Source organism: Gorilla gorilla, chromosome 1 (genome assembly GCF_029281585.2).
Source record: "Gorilla gorilla gorilla isolate KB3781 chromosome 1, NHGRI_mGorGor1-v2.1_pri, whole genome shotgun sequence".
NCBI classification, from domain to species: Eukaryota; Metazoa; Chordata; class Mammalia; order Primates; family Hominidae; genus Gorilla; species Gorilla gorilla.
In genome coordinates, this window is record NC_073224.2 from 173,921,793 (window position 1) to 173,937,649 (window position 15,857).

General features: G+C 35.5%; 1 protein-coding gene across 2 annotated transcripts in view; it reads right to left on the reverse strand.

The window, feature by feature from the left end:
- The window catches only part of PDE4B (phosphodiesterase 4B), a 582,824-nt gene that overhangs the window by 296,190 nt on the left and 270,777 nt on the right, over positions 1-15,857 (reverse strand). The window lies entirely within an intron of this gene.

Consider the following 15,857-nt stretch of genomic DNA (forward strand, 5'->3'; position numbering starts at 1 on the left):
GAGACTGAGAACCCAAGTTCTTCACAATGTGGCCTTTAATAATAAATTAATATCTCTCAGAAGTACCTGGCACTGTCCCATACACACAGAAAGCCTTAAATATTAGTGAGTATTCTTACTATTGCAGGGCAGACCAGAATTATAGTCAGGGCGGGATACCATTCATTCATTCACTTAACCAAAATTTAGAGAATATCTACATATCCTAGGCACTGGACTCAGTTCTGAGGTCATAAATGTAAGTAAAACGTGGTTCATTCCCACAAGGAACTTTCAACATATAAAGGAAATCAAGTTCATAAATAAATAACCAAAGTACTCTGAAAAGTGTGCTATTGGAATAATGGCAATAAAATTACACCTATGTCACTGAATTGTCATGAGAATTAAATTAAGTTGACACGTGTTAAATGTTTACACTAGTGCCAGAACACAGTATTTAGCATAAATGCATTAGCTATTATTGATTTTATTGTATTGTAATCATCTGAGTGGTGGTATGCTCATAAAGAAAAAGCAATCAGACCTAGAAGAATGAAACTGAACGCCACCAATCATCATATATAAATATTAACTCAAGATGGATTAAAGACTTAAATGTTAGATCTCAAACTACAAAGATCCTAAAAGAAAACCTAGGAAATACCCTTCTCGATATTGGCCTTGGCAAGGAATTTATGCTAAGTCCTCAAAATCAAATCCAGCAAAAACAAAAATTAACAAGTAAGACCTAATTAAACTAAAGAGTTTCTGCCACCAAGAGAAACTATCAAGGGAGTCAACAGACAACTTACAGAATAGGGGAAAGTATCTGCAAACTATGCAACTGACAAGGGCCAAACATCCAGAATCTATAAAAAAATTTAAACAAATTAACATGCGAAAAACAAGTAACACCATTAAAAAGTAGGCAAAGAACATGAACGGACACTTCTTAAGGAAGAAATACAAGTATGCAACAAACATATGAAGAAATGCTCATCATCACTAATCATCAGAGATGTGCAAATCAAAACCACAATGAGATACCATTTCACACTGCTCAGAATGGTCTTTGTTAAAAAGTCTAAAAGCAACAGATGCTGGCAAGGCTGCAGAGAAAAGGGAACTCATACACAGATGGTGGGGATGTACCCAGCCACTGTGTAGATCTGTTTGGAGATTTCCCAAAGAACTAAAAGTTGAACTACCATTAAATCCAGCAATTCCTTAACTGAGTATATACCCAAAGGAAAATAAACTGTTCTACCAAAAAGGCACGTGCACTCATATGTTCATCACTGCATTATTCACAAAGACACTGAATCTACCCAGGTGCCCATCAACTCTGGATTATATAAAGAAAATGTGCTACATATAACGATGGAAAATTATGCAGCCATCAAAAAGAATGAAATCATGTGCTTTGCAGCAACGTAGATGCAGCTGGAGGCCATTTTTCTAAGCAAACTAATGCAGAAATGGAAAACCAAATACTACATGTTCTCACTTACAAGTGGGAGCTAAACATCAAGTACACATGGACATAAAGGTGAGAACAACAGACACTGGGAAATATAAGAAGAGCAGGAGGGCAAAGGCTGAAAAACTACCTATTGGGTACTATGTTTCCTACTTGGGAGATGGATTCATTCATACTCCAAACCTCAGTGTCATGCAGTATACCCAGATAACAAACTTGCACATGTACCATCTGAACCTATAACAAAAGTTAGAAGAAAATAAAAGAAAGAAAGAAAAAGAAAGCAGTAGTAAATCAATGGCCTGCACATCAAATTCAGCTCCCAGACTTGTTTTGCTTGGCCCATGGTGTTTTGTTTTGTTTTGTTTTGTTTTGTTTAAATGTGAGTGAGCTGCCGGCATTAAAAACATAGAAGATCATCATATAAAAATTTAGATATTCAGTTTCTCCTGAAAAACCTAAAAATTGGAAAGAACATTTCTGCTTGGTGAACATGAGCATGAGCCAAAGTTTAGCTCAGAAAGCCCAGAGGTCTTCTTCCCGTTGCATGGTGCCAGAGACCAACTTGAGGCAGCAAGGCCAGGGCTCCAATTGCACAACTCCTTGTGAAATGGGAATGATATGTAGGACATATAGAAAGCCCCTCCTAGATAAGATCTTTCCTAAAAATTTATTCACAGGATTATAATTTTGGTCAGTATTATAAATGGATTTTTAGAAATTTTCATGTCAAAGAGAATATTGCTAAATCTCTCAAAAACAGGGAATAAAGGCCCTGAGAACCTTTTCTAATTCCACAAACTGCCTGTAAACCAGTAACTATAAAACCTGGAAATCTCACTTAGAAAAATAGATACTTCCTTAATAAGTTTAACAAAGAATTACCATATGACCCAGCAATAATGATACTCTCTGGCATACACCCAATGCAATTTTAAACAGCTGTTCAAACAAAAATTTGTACAAAAATGTTCATAGCCCAGCTGATGTAGGGCAGGTGAACCCCAAAATTGGGGCTTAGCATGGGATAATTTTTGGCTTTGCCCAGGAAATAATTCAAAGGTGAGCTGGTGGTGTTAGACAGCAATTTTTATTGAAGTGGCAGTGTATAGCAGTAGCAGAGGTACCACTCCTTGAAGAGCAGGGCTACTCTGGGCACAGTGCCTGTGGAGTAGCCCTCCTCTACAAGAAACAACACTTCTGCTGCTGCTGTGCACTGCTACTTCAGTAAAAATTGCTGTCTAACATCACCAACTCACCCTTGAATTCTTTCCTGGGCAGAGCCAAAAACCCTCCTGAGCTAAGACCCAATTTGGGGGCTCACCTGCTCTACATCACAACTATTCACGATAGCCAAAAGCTGAAAACAACTCGAATGTTCATCAACAGACAAACAGATACACAAAAGGTGGTGAATCCATAACATGAAATATTATTCAGCCATAAAAAGGAATGAAGTACTGACATATACTACACCATAGATGAACCTTGAAAACATTATGCTGAGTGGAAGAAGACAAACACATAGGCCACATATTATATGATTTCATTCATATGAACAATCAGCTTAAGCAAATTCATATAGAGAGAAATAGAAAGCAGATTAGTGCAGCCAAGGACTGGGGGAAGGGGAAATGAGGAGCAACTGGTTCAATGGCTACAGAATTTCTTTTGGTCATGATCAAAATATTCTGAAACTAGATGGTAGTGATGGTTGCTAAACAGTGTTTATGTACTAAAAGCCATGAGCTGTAAATTTCAAAGTGGTTAAAATGGTAAATATTGTTATGTGTAATATTAGTACAATTTAAATAAAGGCATTGCTCATAGGACTTAGGTTTTCAACGAGCAGGGGCTTTGTTCTCTTTTGTCCAAGTATCTCCGTTCAGTAAGCTTTTCTTAAATAAATGAAATAGTGCTTAATCAGCACTATTAGAAAGGAGATAAAATAATTATTGAGCAAAATGAAGCATGACCTGACAATTCCTCACAAAAGGAAGGTATTATTAATACTTAAATTTTTCTGACCAAGAAAACATTTGGATATGCTCACCATTATAAATGTGCAGATGAATTCATTAAACCAAAGGTCTTCCAGTCCCTCTTCCAAGGACATATCCATGAGCAATCACATTTCCACAACCTTCTCTGACACAGCTAGTGAGCCTGAAATGGGTAAGATTGCCTGCCTGAAGATCAGGTGCTATCCACCTATCGAATTACAGTGCTCAAAACATATAAGCAATGGCTGAGGGATTCCAGCCTTGAAGTTCCCAAGGAACACTGCACTCGACATTAAAGCCCTATCTGTATTAAATTTAGCTCTCATATACCCTGGGTCTACTCCTTTCCACACTATTATCTCTATATCTTTGAACTTTTTTCTTCTATGATATGGTTTTCATACCATTAAGTAATAGACACACCCTTCCTAGGATTCATTCTTGTTTGTTAATGTCCTTAGAGGCAGCATCTGAAACTAGGCTAAGTGTTCAAATATGGTCCACAAGGGTGCCAGAGAAGAATTTCCAGAGTTCCGAAAACTACATTTCTATTGATACAGTTTATATTTACTTTAGAGAGAAGCACGTTATCTGGTTTACTATCGGATTTGTTGCCAACTAAAACTTGGAGCTGGCGGCAAATATTTTTTTTTCAAAAAGCACAAGGGGGAGACACAGTTGCATCACCACATGCCAAGGAAGGAAAGGGAGGTGGGACAAGAGAGAGTGGAGGAGGGTGATATGAGCTGGGTGTACAGAGCTGGGCTCCTAAGACTGCTAGTACCTAGTTTCCCCATCCCTTCTATAGTCATACGTGTCATCATAAAGCACTTGACATATTATTGAGACTTTCCTGTCTAGGTACTCTTCTAAAACTTTTGCCAACACTGTCTCATTGAATTCTCACCATAATAACATGAAATAGGTTTGAAGAAATAAAGTCTCATTGCCCAAGATAATGTAGACAGTTTGCGGTAAAGCCTCAAATCGAACACAGATCTGCCTAATCCCACAGATTGCTCTTAAGTACTAGGTGACATTGTAAAGAAAGGTGCGTAGATGTGCCATGGAAGGGTTCAATCTGTTGGGCACACCAATTCACAGCAGACACAGCAGGACACAATCCCTGTCCCAGAGAATCACAAGATCCGGCAGGCCTGGCCATCAAACCACAGAGAAGGCATTGTCAAATCACTGTACAATGGCAAATATGTTTCTATAAGGAACTGGCTAAATGTAAAAAAAAAAAAAAGGGCTAAAGGCCGAATACAACTTGTGTTAGAGAAGTGGGATTTTTTTTCTTTGCTGTTTAAATTTTGTTTGTTTACTTCACCTCCACCTTCATCAATCCTACAGTTTCCACAGATGTGCATTAGGGGTGTTTGCTCTGAGATCCCATTTCTATTGTGGCAATGTATTACACTTTATTTTCTATTTGTTCCACTTTGATCCCCACTAGACTGAAAAAATTCCAGGACAAGGACCATATATGATTTGCCTTGATGTTCCTAGAACCTAGCAGGTTACCTAGAACAGAGCAGGTATTTAGGACTAAATACCTGAATAATTCTGTGTAATTTAATAACTAAGCTAGAGTGGAAAGACAGAGAATCCTAGTGAGTTGGCCATGTGGGAACCATTTTGAAAGGCTGCATTGTATAGGCACCAAGATTCTCAAAACAGCCATAGTCACTCTTTAACAGGGAAAACTCCACTCTCCAGCTTGTTAGTAGTCTGGAGGGCCACCTAGCTGCTTGCACTCCTTTCCCCCAGAAATGTTAAGTCTACAAACTAAAATTGGTAAAAGCATTTTAGTAATAGAATTTCTCTTAGAGAAGTTATAAGGAAATATCCACACATTTTAAAAAATGTTAGCAACATGGGTGAAAAATGTTAGCACTAAGAAAAGAGAAGGAAAGTCCAAATCAAATGATTTTGGAAATCAGCTGTCTTTTACACTTGATAATGATGTGGATGTGTATCTTTTGGAGGGGAAGGGTAATTCTATTTAGAAATAAGGACACCACTCTTTTACTTCAATGCTTGCTCATTATTTCTTAAGCAGCCTACATGGTATTCATGGACCTTCAGAATTTTCATTATAGGAGAAGCATGCAGCGAATGATTTGGCTTAAAGCTTCCTGTGCATAGTGAGCGGTTTATGTGTGTACATGTATGTGTGGCGGCTTAGGGGTAGATTAAGAGAGATGAATGTGTAGGCTAAAACATAGCCAAGCCATGTCTTGGAGATGTACTGGTGCTGTGAAGAGAACACTAAACTGACAAACAGGCGACATGGCCTTCAGCATGTCACCTAGGCTCTTTGTACCTCAAATTTTCCCGCTTTAAAATTAAAGAGTTGTACAAATTAACCTCTAAGTTCCTCCTACCTATAAAGTTCTATGACCTTAAGAAAACAAAAGGGCTTTTTAGTTGCCCACAGAGTCTGAAAAATCAACATGCTTTATTTTGCAAAGGTTATCGATAACACGTAGTCTTACAGCATCTAAAGAAGCTACTTTTTAAGATACAAAAAATCTGTCATAACAGGGAAGCTGTCCACAGGAGGTCTACATGCTCCTCTTTTAGAATGCTGAACTCTGTATGCCAAAGAAGATGACAAGAGGTGACAGCCAGGAGGGGAAAGTAATTCTCAAAAAAGGTAATTCAATTTAAGTTAACACTTAAGGGAATACTTAAGTTCCTATCAGTATCTGGTGGGAAATGATGTAAGCTCCTTACATTTCAGTCTTACAGCAATGAAAAAATAAGAAATCATTTCAGAATATATTCCCAAAGTACTCTTCAAAGGGAACTTTAAAATTGAATCCTACAAATTTATAGCCAACATTGGAGTTTAATATTCTGCTTTATCAATCCAAATTTCTCTGAGTTGCATTTATCTATAGATGGGACATTTTTGAATCATCTAATCTTTATATAATTATCCACTACAGATATGTTGTCTTTAATAGTAACTCCTTCATGTCTATATAGTAAGTGGACAGCCAAAATAACCAAAATAAAATTGTAAACCTAAAAAGGATCTCAAAATTTAAGTCATACAAAATTGTTTGGAGAAAAAGTGAGCCTGCTTTTATTGTATCAAAATGCTTGGAATGACCCTCTCTTAATATTATTAGAATATTTTATGCTGCTAGTCAATGCAAATTAAAAGCAATAATTTAAACTTCATTAAGAAAAATGTTAACATTCATTAAGAAAAATTATTAACATCATTTACTCTGAAGAAAGAGTAAATTTTAAAAAGTCATTTTTATAAAATAATGCTTTCATAGCTTATATATTAAATGCCATATTTTAAATGGATTTTGTAATCAATAAAATGATGTCATATCCAATCAAAATAAAAGGATATTCCCTGAATTCCTGTGAATTTATAACTTACCAAGATAGAAAAACATGTTCTTAAACAAATCTTTATGAATATTTAAAAATAAACCACAAACTAAAGTATAACAATTTTAATCAGGTATTTAGCTAAAATAAATAGGAAAGAATCACTTCAAGTGCATGTCTCTGATTGTCCATGTTTCCATGGCAACTATCTCTTTCCTGCTTTTTTCTCTTTCCTTTCCTGCTTCCTAATATCTTTGTTGGTCGATATTTTATGGTAATTGTTTCCATGGAAACTTGTACTTGTCTACTTTTTCCCTAGCCTAAATCTCCACCTTCCCAAAAGGTGAGCCAAAAATGTAAAATTTCTCAGCAAAGATGAATTCAGAATAGCCAGAACTTTGGGACAAATTATTTTTAAATGGTTTATTGTCACTTAGTGTCTCACTTTACCACCTTTCACCGCCCCCAGCTTCCCACTCCATCTACTTTTCCCTCTACCATTCCCTCATATACTGACACATTCTTTTTTCTCCAGCTTGCAAATGTCTCTTCCACCCTCAAAGCTTTTCCTCCATATAGTTACAGACTATATATAGTAACAAGAATATTCACATATTCCAACTAAAGATTTCAACAGACCTTTTTCTCCTGAGGAAAAAAAAATGCATATAGACACATTAATCAATCTAGCTCAACACATTTACAGGGTGCCTGCCCTATATGAGCTGGCCACCTGTGGCTATGATTATGAGAAGGTGGTGGCACTTGCCCAAAAAGAATTCAGAGCCTTGTAAAAATGCATGAATGTGAAACAGATAATTTCAGAGTAACAAGTGTAAAGAAAAACTGTGTATACCCTGATCAAGATTTCAAAGTCCCCCTCGATGAACAAACACAAAAATACATAGTAGACACATGCACATGCACACACTTGCACATACATGTAAATATAAGGAAGCATGGAAGGAATATTATAACAGAGCTTTACATAAAGAATCAAAAACGAGTAAATCTTATTTTTTGTAATCGTAAATATAAGTTAAGGATTCACAGGAAACATAATTCCACCCAAAATGGTTTAAGTGAGAGATACAATGAAGGGCCAATTTACAGAGTTTTCATTTCCTCCAGGAAGTTTTTTCTGACCCAGGCCCACATTATTTCCTAGCTCCATGACACCCTATTATTATCTATAATGGTACCAATATTCCATTTTAGAGATTATCCTTTTTATGTCCTCAGTAGACTTGAGATCTGAGAAAGCAAGGAATATGGCCATCTCATTTCTACACTGCTAATTCCAAATATAGTATGTGCTCAATAAATGTGTGACCTCTACTGGGAAAGACAGAACTGTAGATAATCAGAGCCATAAATCTAGAAAATAGTATAATGAAAAACTAACTGTAGAAAATGCTAAAGGCAGAAGTATAATCATATGCTATGGAAGAGCTGAGAAAAGAAATTAATATTGTGATAATCAATTCGTCTTATTGGATAGTGACAATTTGAGATTTGCTTTGAAGTTTGGTTAGGATTTCATCCTATAGAGATAAGTCAAGGAGGGTATTTCACAATAAACGAAGCTTTATGAGTGGCATAATAAGAGACAAAAAGAAACAGAGGATGCTCAGAGAAAGACATGCTTTCCTTGGATGTCAAAGACTCAATAATGGGAACATGATTGGAAAAGTCAATTGGAGTTATTGGTCAGACTTTGCTGATGCACTTCAATGCCCAGGTTAAAATACACAATAGAGGACCATGTAAGAACACAGCAGGGTGTTAACACAGTTACCGAACAGAAATAGGCTTATCTGGAAACCATTCTTAGAATGGCCACAGCCTGTTCTCTTTGTCAAATAATTCTTACTTGCAATTTAAAGCTTTATTTAGTATCTGTGTCTCATAGAAGAATGGAATTCTTCTAATTCAGGACTTTATGAAGACAACAAAAAATTCAATTCGAAGTGATTTAGCCACACTGTGAGGTGACACTTACCTACAGTTAACCAAAGAGTGAACTGAACATGTACCTATCTGTTACAAACCATAAATAACAGATTTGTAGTTGTACAATTAAGGAATTGATCAAAGCAAAGAAAAATGATCTCATTTGGATCTTCCTTTTCCATGACCCCAGATTACTCTTCTTCAGTGTCTCATTATATTCTATATCCCATTTCTGTCTATATTGTAATGGCCTTATATAAAAGTGTGTTTGTGTGAGCGATTATATTTAAATGAGAAGAATTTTTTTATATTTTCATCTGCAATTGTTCAAAGTGTATTAGTTAATATAGCAAAGCATGTATTATTTTATTGCCCCAATCCAGGATTATGACTTGATTATAAGACAGAAAATCAATTTGATGGGGGAAGACAGGACATTAATCAATTCCAAATTCAGGAATGTTAAAATATAAATTTTTAAATGGGTAGGGGTTCACTGCATTTTGAATTTTAAAAATGTGATGTCATTTCTCTCAAAATCTTATCAATTCTTCATCAATTCTGTTTCTATATTTCTATCTATTGGTTAATTCTAATATCTGCTACACAGCTCTCCAAGGAAGTTTTTTCTCTTTCAGTGCCTGCTTTGCAAAATGCTTGCAGACTCTTTCTCTGTATCCCTGGGAATAGCTTCGCTGGTTTTGAGTTGTATTTCTGCTCTGTGCTATTCCTTCAGTGATAGTTCTCCAAGTTGTGTTGTCTTCCTGGCTTTTCAGGGAAGTGAGAACAATTATACATATAGCTCCCCCAAGGCACTGATGTTTGGTTGCTGTGTCTTTTTTTTTTAAATTTTATTATCATTATACTTTAAGTTTTAGGGTACATGTGCACAACGTGCAGGTTTGTTACATATGTATACATGTGCCATGTTGGTGTGCTGCACCCATTAACTCGTCATTTAGCATTTGGTATACCTCCTAATGCTATCTCTCCCCCTCCCCCCACCCCACAACAGTCCCTGGTGTGTGATGTTCTCCTTCCTGTGTCCATGTGTTCTCATTGTTCAATTCCCACCTATGAGTGAAAAATTAATTCAAGATGGATTAAAGACTTAAATGTTAGACCTAAAACCATAAAAACCCTAGAAGAAAACCTAGGCAGTACCATTCAGGACATAGGACATAGGCATGGGCAAGGACTTCATGTCTAAAACACCAAAAGCAATGCCAATAAAAGCCAAAATTGACAAATGGGGTCTAATTAAACTAAAGAACTTCTGCACAGGAAAAGAAACTACCATCAGAGTGAACAGGCAACCTACAGAATGGGAGAAAATTTTTGCAATCTACTCATCTGACAAAGGGCTAATATCCAGAATCTACAATGAACTCAAACCAATTTACAAGAAAAAAACAGACAACCCCATCAACAAGTGGGCAAAGGATATGAACGGACACTTCTCAAAAGAAGACATTTATGCAGCCAAAAAACACATGAAAAAATGCTCATCATCACTGGCCATCAGAGAATGCAAATCAAAACCACAATGAGATACCATCTCACACCAGTTAGAATGGCAATCATTAAAAAGTCAGGAAACAACAGGTGCTGGAGAGGATGTGGAGAAATAGGAACACTTTTACACTGTTGGTGGGACTGTAAACTAGTTCAACCATTGTGGAAGTCAGTGTGGTGATTCCTCAGGGATCTAGAACTAGAAATACCATTTGACCCAGCCATCCCATTACTGGGTATATACCCAAAGGATTATAAATCATGCTACTATAAAGACACATGCACACGTATGTTTACTGAGGCACTGTTCACAATAGCAAAGACTTGGAACGAACCCAAATGTCCATAAATGATAGACTGGATTAAGAAAATGTGGTTGCTGTGTCTTATAGGTTTCTTAGCTTCAGCAATCTACTTTTTGTTGTGTGAATATTACAAAATAAAAATATCAGCTTAAATGTATCTAAAACTGCTCTGAACCAAAAAAGATTATATTACTTTTCCTGCTGAATGTTCAGAATAATCTTGTGAGGTTTTAATCTTTTTAATATTCTACATATATAAGAACTAAGTCTAAGAAGATCAAGTAACATACCTAAAATCACATCGCTAGTTAGAAGTCTGAGCCAAGATTCATATTTAAACCTTTGAAACTAAAAAGCCAACATTCTTAAATAATAGGCTTCATGTGCTATGCCTTCAGGAGATTAGTGAGGAAGGGTGAATGAGACATAAGATACAAGGTGTTGAAAAGCAGAAATGAACATGAAACTATAACTTTAAAGCCAGAATGAAGAAAGTCAAAAAGTAATTATATTCTGCAGCTTTTAGGGAACATATAAATTCACCTGGAACTTTCCAATTTTATTTACATTTTTCTAAATGTTGGCACGTCACATGTGCATTAACATTTCAATAGAGCCGGTGCTAAAGTGTGGTAGTTAAATTCAAAGGCGAAATCAGCTTTGTGTACTCAACAGAAACACTACCAATCATTTCCTACTGGAAATGCTGGAAAATAACTTATCTTTGAACACTTAGGAAATTTGCATAATAAATACTACTCACCAAATCTGCAAAGCTTCAGGGCAAGCTTTTTCTGTATCTACATGACTAAAAAATGTATACTAGTTAATTTAGGTAACGTAGGGGATGGAGGAGGCTGGGGGTAGGGACTATCTCATTACTAAGTGCAACAAAATTACATAAATTATATGAAAACACTCATCACAGAAATTAAAAATTAAGTGCTTGATAAGGATTGAATGAATACTGAAAGATCAAACGATACATATTCTATTTTTAAATATACAAATACATATAAATTATTTATATATTTTTCTAAGTTATAATTTTTGTTACTAGAAGGAAGAACAAAAGCACCCAAAAGAAGACTGAATGAGCCATTTAATATAACAGGAAATGGATGAAGTTTTGCTAAAGTAAAACCTACTACTAACACATGTATATATCTAAAGATGACAAAAGATACCACTAAGCCTTTTTGTACTACAGTTAAATAAAAGTAAAACCCTAGCACCTAAGCGGAGGACTAATATTGGAGTTAATTATGAACTCGGTAAGCGTACAACATGCATATGTATATTTACTGATATCTACTCTTAAAACCTACATTGTATAATAATAGATAAAACACTGGAACAAGAATTTGAGAACTGAATTTCAGTGTTCATTCACTCTGCTACTAACTAGCTAGGTGATCAGGCAAGTTAGCCCTTCTCTGATTCCTTCTTCTATAAATGAGGAAGTTGCACTAGATGACTAAATGATCACCAAAGTCTCTTCCGTAACTAACATTCTATGATTACATTTTGTAATCACACCACAGAGAAAGTCAAAGAAGTACAATACAGTTCCCGCATTCAAGACATAAACAGACTTATTGAAAAAAGAAAAGCAACGTATAAAAATGACAACTGAAACTCCAGTAATCCGGTTTTGTTTTGTTTTGCTTGCCTTTGGTTATCAATTCTAGATCATAAGCTATTTCCCAACCATAAGTTATTCTAAATTGAAATACACCCACCACACATATTATTCATTAATTCTAAAGTATGCATTTTTTTACATGTTAATGTTTCTGAAATCAGGATGCTACTTAAAATTGATGGCAACTTACATTCAATGACATATGGTAATAACCACTCAATAAATATTTAGCTCCATGAATGAATGAATAGATGAATTGATAAAGATTGATGTTAACTAAGAACTAGTTGATTTCAATCTTTAATTCCAATTTCATTAATAATACCATAAGAGATTTCTTTGATGTTTAAAAAATTAATTTAATACATTATTTATAAATCTACCTCTAAGCAAATTCTGGCCTTTGATTTAACATCTTGAAAGAAAAAGTTTGATGCAGAAATCTAAAGAAGTACATAGAAATGTTTACATAGCAAGAATAAGAAAACAGTAATTTTGTATTTATTATTTAAAAGTAACGAAATTTTTATTTTATAGCCAAATTCATGTTGCAGAGTTATAAAATGAGAAAAGCAATAATATAGTTTAGGGGAAAAGACTATAAAGTTTCTGAAACTTTTTTATCTTTTTAACCTCTGATTTGGCAAGAAATATCAAAGACATAAAGCTCATTCAGAATATTTTTTAGTAAATGCTACTAATAGTTAAGAGTTGGCACTCAAGTTAAAACATAAGATATAGCATTCTAATAAAGATGGGAAAGCAAAGTGCAGTGTCCAAGAATTCAGTAAAACACACTGCAACCCTAAGTTTCCATAGAGGTATCAGGAAACATTAGACTTCAGAGTCCAGGAAAACAGCCCTGAGGAAAAGAGTCAATGAGAACTCTACTGGTAAATGGGCTAAGGAGGAAGCTCCACTTGGCTTTCATTTGGCTAACAGTAAATACCAGCAAGAAATTGGAGGGCAAAAGAGAGACAGACCATAGCTATTTATTCTGTATCCCTCTCTATCTCTGGACTGCCTCCTTTTTTTCCTTTTCTTGTTTTTCCTCATTTCTTTATTTTTTTAGTAATGCAGAACAGCTAGTGACTTCCATTTCCACAGCTCCATTGAGTGGCCCTTCTCTTCTGCATCAGCTCCTGCCCCAGTAACTCTGTTTTACTTTCTGCACCTTTACTTTTTCAGACCTAGGCTTCCCACTGTCATTAGCTTCTTGGCATTGCATCAACCCTGGCTTTGTCCCTTACCTTGACTATACCTCTGTAATTCCTTCATTGACAACACTTCATTAGCACCATTGGAAGCAAATTCTATTTTTGCTGGTAAAGGCTAAGAAAAACTTGAGCGAAACCTAAAATATAAGTAATATTGAAGTGTATGAAAATCTACTTCCGTTTAATCATACCTCAGTTTTTGTTCACATCTTATTACTCTCTGAAGAAAAGCACTGACTCAATTTTGGGTAACTCACTGACTCATTGTTAATTCTGATCTTTCCCAAACATTATTATAATGTTCAGTAGTGAGAGGTCTAACTAAATAGGAAAGCACCTGTTCATTTCAGAGGACTCAGAGAAAACATACTGGATGTTCTTTATGGATTCTTTTACGCAAAAGTACCTTCCATAAAATATAAAACCTGCTTCTGATTTTGGCCTTGATCATTCGTTTATTTGAACACATTTAGACATTTCCTACTTTTAAATTTAAGAAACGAACATATCAAAAGGAGAAAAAGAAACTATTTTACCCAATGTTAATTTAAAAAATTGCTCTATTCTGATTATAACCTAAGTTTTTAAAAGACTTGAGAGAATACAAAATAAATCATATGTTCATAATAGTATTTTAGACAGATAGAACTAAAGCTAGGGGGTTCCTGGGACAGTGGGGCAGCATAAGTGGTCGATATGGTGATACCCAGGGGAAAGGAAGCTGGAGTACGCCAGAAATAAATGATAGATGTCACATGACTACAACCTGAGAGGTGGCCAGACTTGCTCATGAACACCTGGCCACCTCTCAGGAGGCTTCTTTTCTTCTTCTCTCAGCTTCTTATCTTCTTTATGTTGTAAGTATAGCAGTTGACTGGATCTATTGAACAAGGACTTAAATAATTTTTCTCAGGACTCGAGATTTTAAGGGTTGGAAAAGCAACCAGGATAAGTAGTATAAAGACAGTTTGGTTCCTTAGGAAGTGCAAGGTCATAGCCAGTGTGTAGGAAAAAGGTTCCAGCTACTCTTAAATTCACAGTTAGAAAACCAGCCAGAAGACTGTAGATCATATGTTTCTGGATTCCAGACTTTCATAACTCAGTTTACATTATTGGATACTTTGAAAAATAAAGTCTTATTATCACAACTGCTAAAATGTCATCTTCCACAGCATTTTGCTAGGAAACAGGGTGACATAACCAGTTCATGAGGGTCCTTCCCCATGCTTTTTTATACAGTCTTCGATACCAGGGCCTAAGATGTTAGATGTTTTTATTGTATATCAAAGGAGGATTCTTGGGACATTCTTTGTATACTTTGTACTTAACGATTCAAGGCAGAAACCTATGGTTTTTATGTTTATTCAATCAATCTCTTTCAGCTTCTCTAGTGAGAGCAAGAATATTTGCAACTTCACTTACACTCACTCATTCATGCACCAACCCAATTATTTATTTTATTTTAATAAACTTTTCTTGAGTGCATAATACATGTCATTAACTATACTAGAAAACACACCAATAGGTTAGTACTAGGTGGGGTGTCTAGCTTTAAAGAGTTCAGATTTTTATGTGTGAGTAAATAAATTGTACAACTGGGAATATGTCCAATAGGAGAGATATGAACTGAGTATGCAGATGAGGGAAGCAGCTAATACTTCCTGGAAGACATTAAGAAAGACTTTAGGGACAATGATAGTGGCATGGGATTTTTAAAAATGAATAGGCATTCTCCAATCTAAAGTGAGAAAAGAACATGCCAGTCCGATGGCATGGTAGGTGCAAAGGTTTGAAGGCAGGAAAGAGCAGTCTTTTCCTTATACCTTTAGTGCTCTTACTTCAAGGAGACATTCATCACCTCTGAGACTGTCATGTTACCTTAGAGAGAGAGGTGGCAATGCTTCCTGGGGAAGACTGTTTCACTATCTCTTCCAAAAAGATCCAATTCAAAATGTCTCTCTAGAAATTTATATTGGCTCAGTGATTCAATTGTTGGAATAAAGAATTTCTTTCCATTACTTATAAAGTGTTTAAATTTGATTTAAAAAGAGAAGATACAACAGTTCCCTAACTGTTGGGATATTGAATATTCCCAACATAAAGAAATGATAAATGTTTGAGATGATGGTTCTGCTAATGACACCAATCTGATCTTTACATATGTACTAAAACGTCACTATGTACTCCATAAACATGTATAATTATTATGTGTCAATTTAAAAAATAAAACAAAGTATAATAAGAAAAAGATTAGAAAAGACTAGTGTTTCCCAACCTTGGCTTCACATTAGAATTACCTGGGGAGCTGTCAAAAAATACCAGAGCCCAGCACCCACTGTAGATAAATTATATCAGAATCCCTAAGTAGGGGGCCCAGACTCTGGTAATTATTTTTTA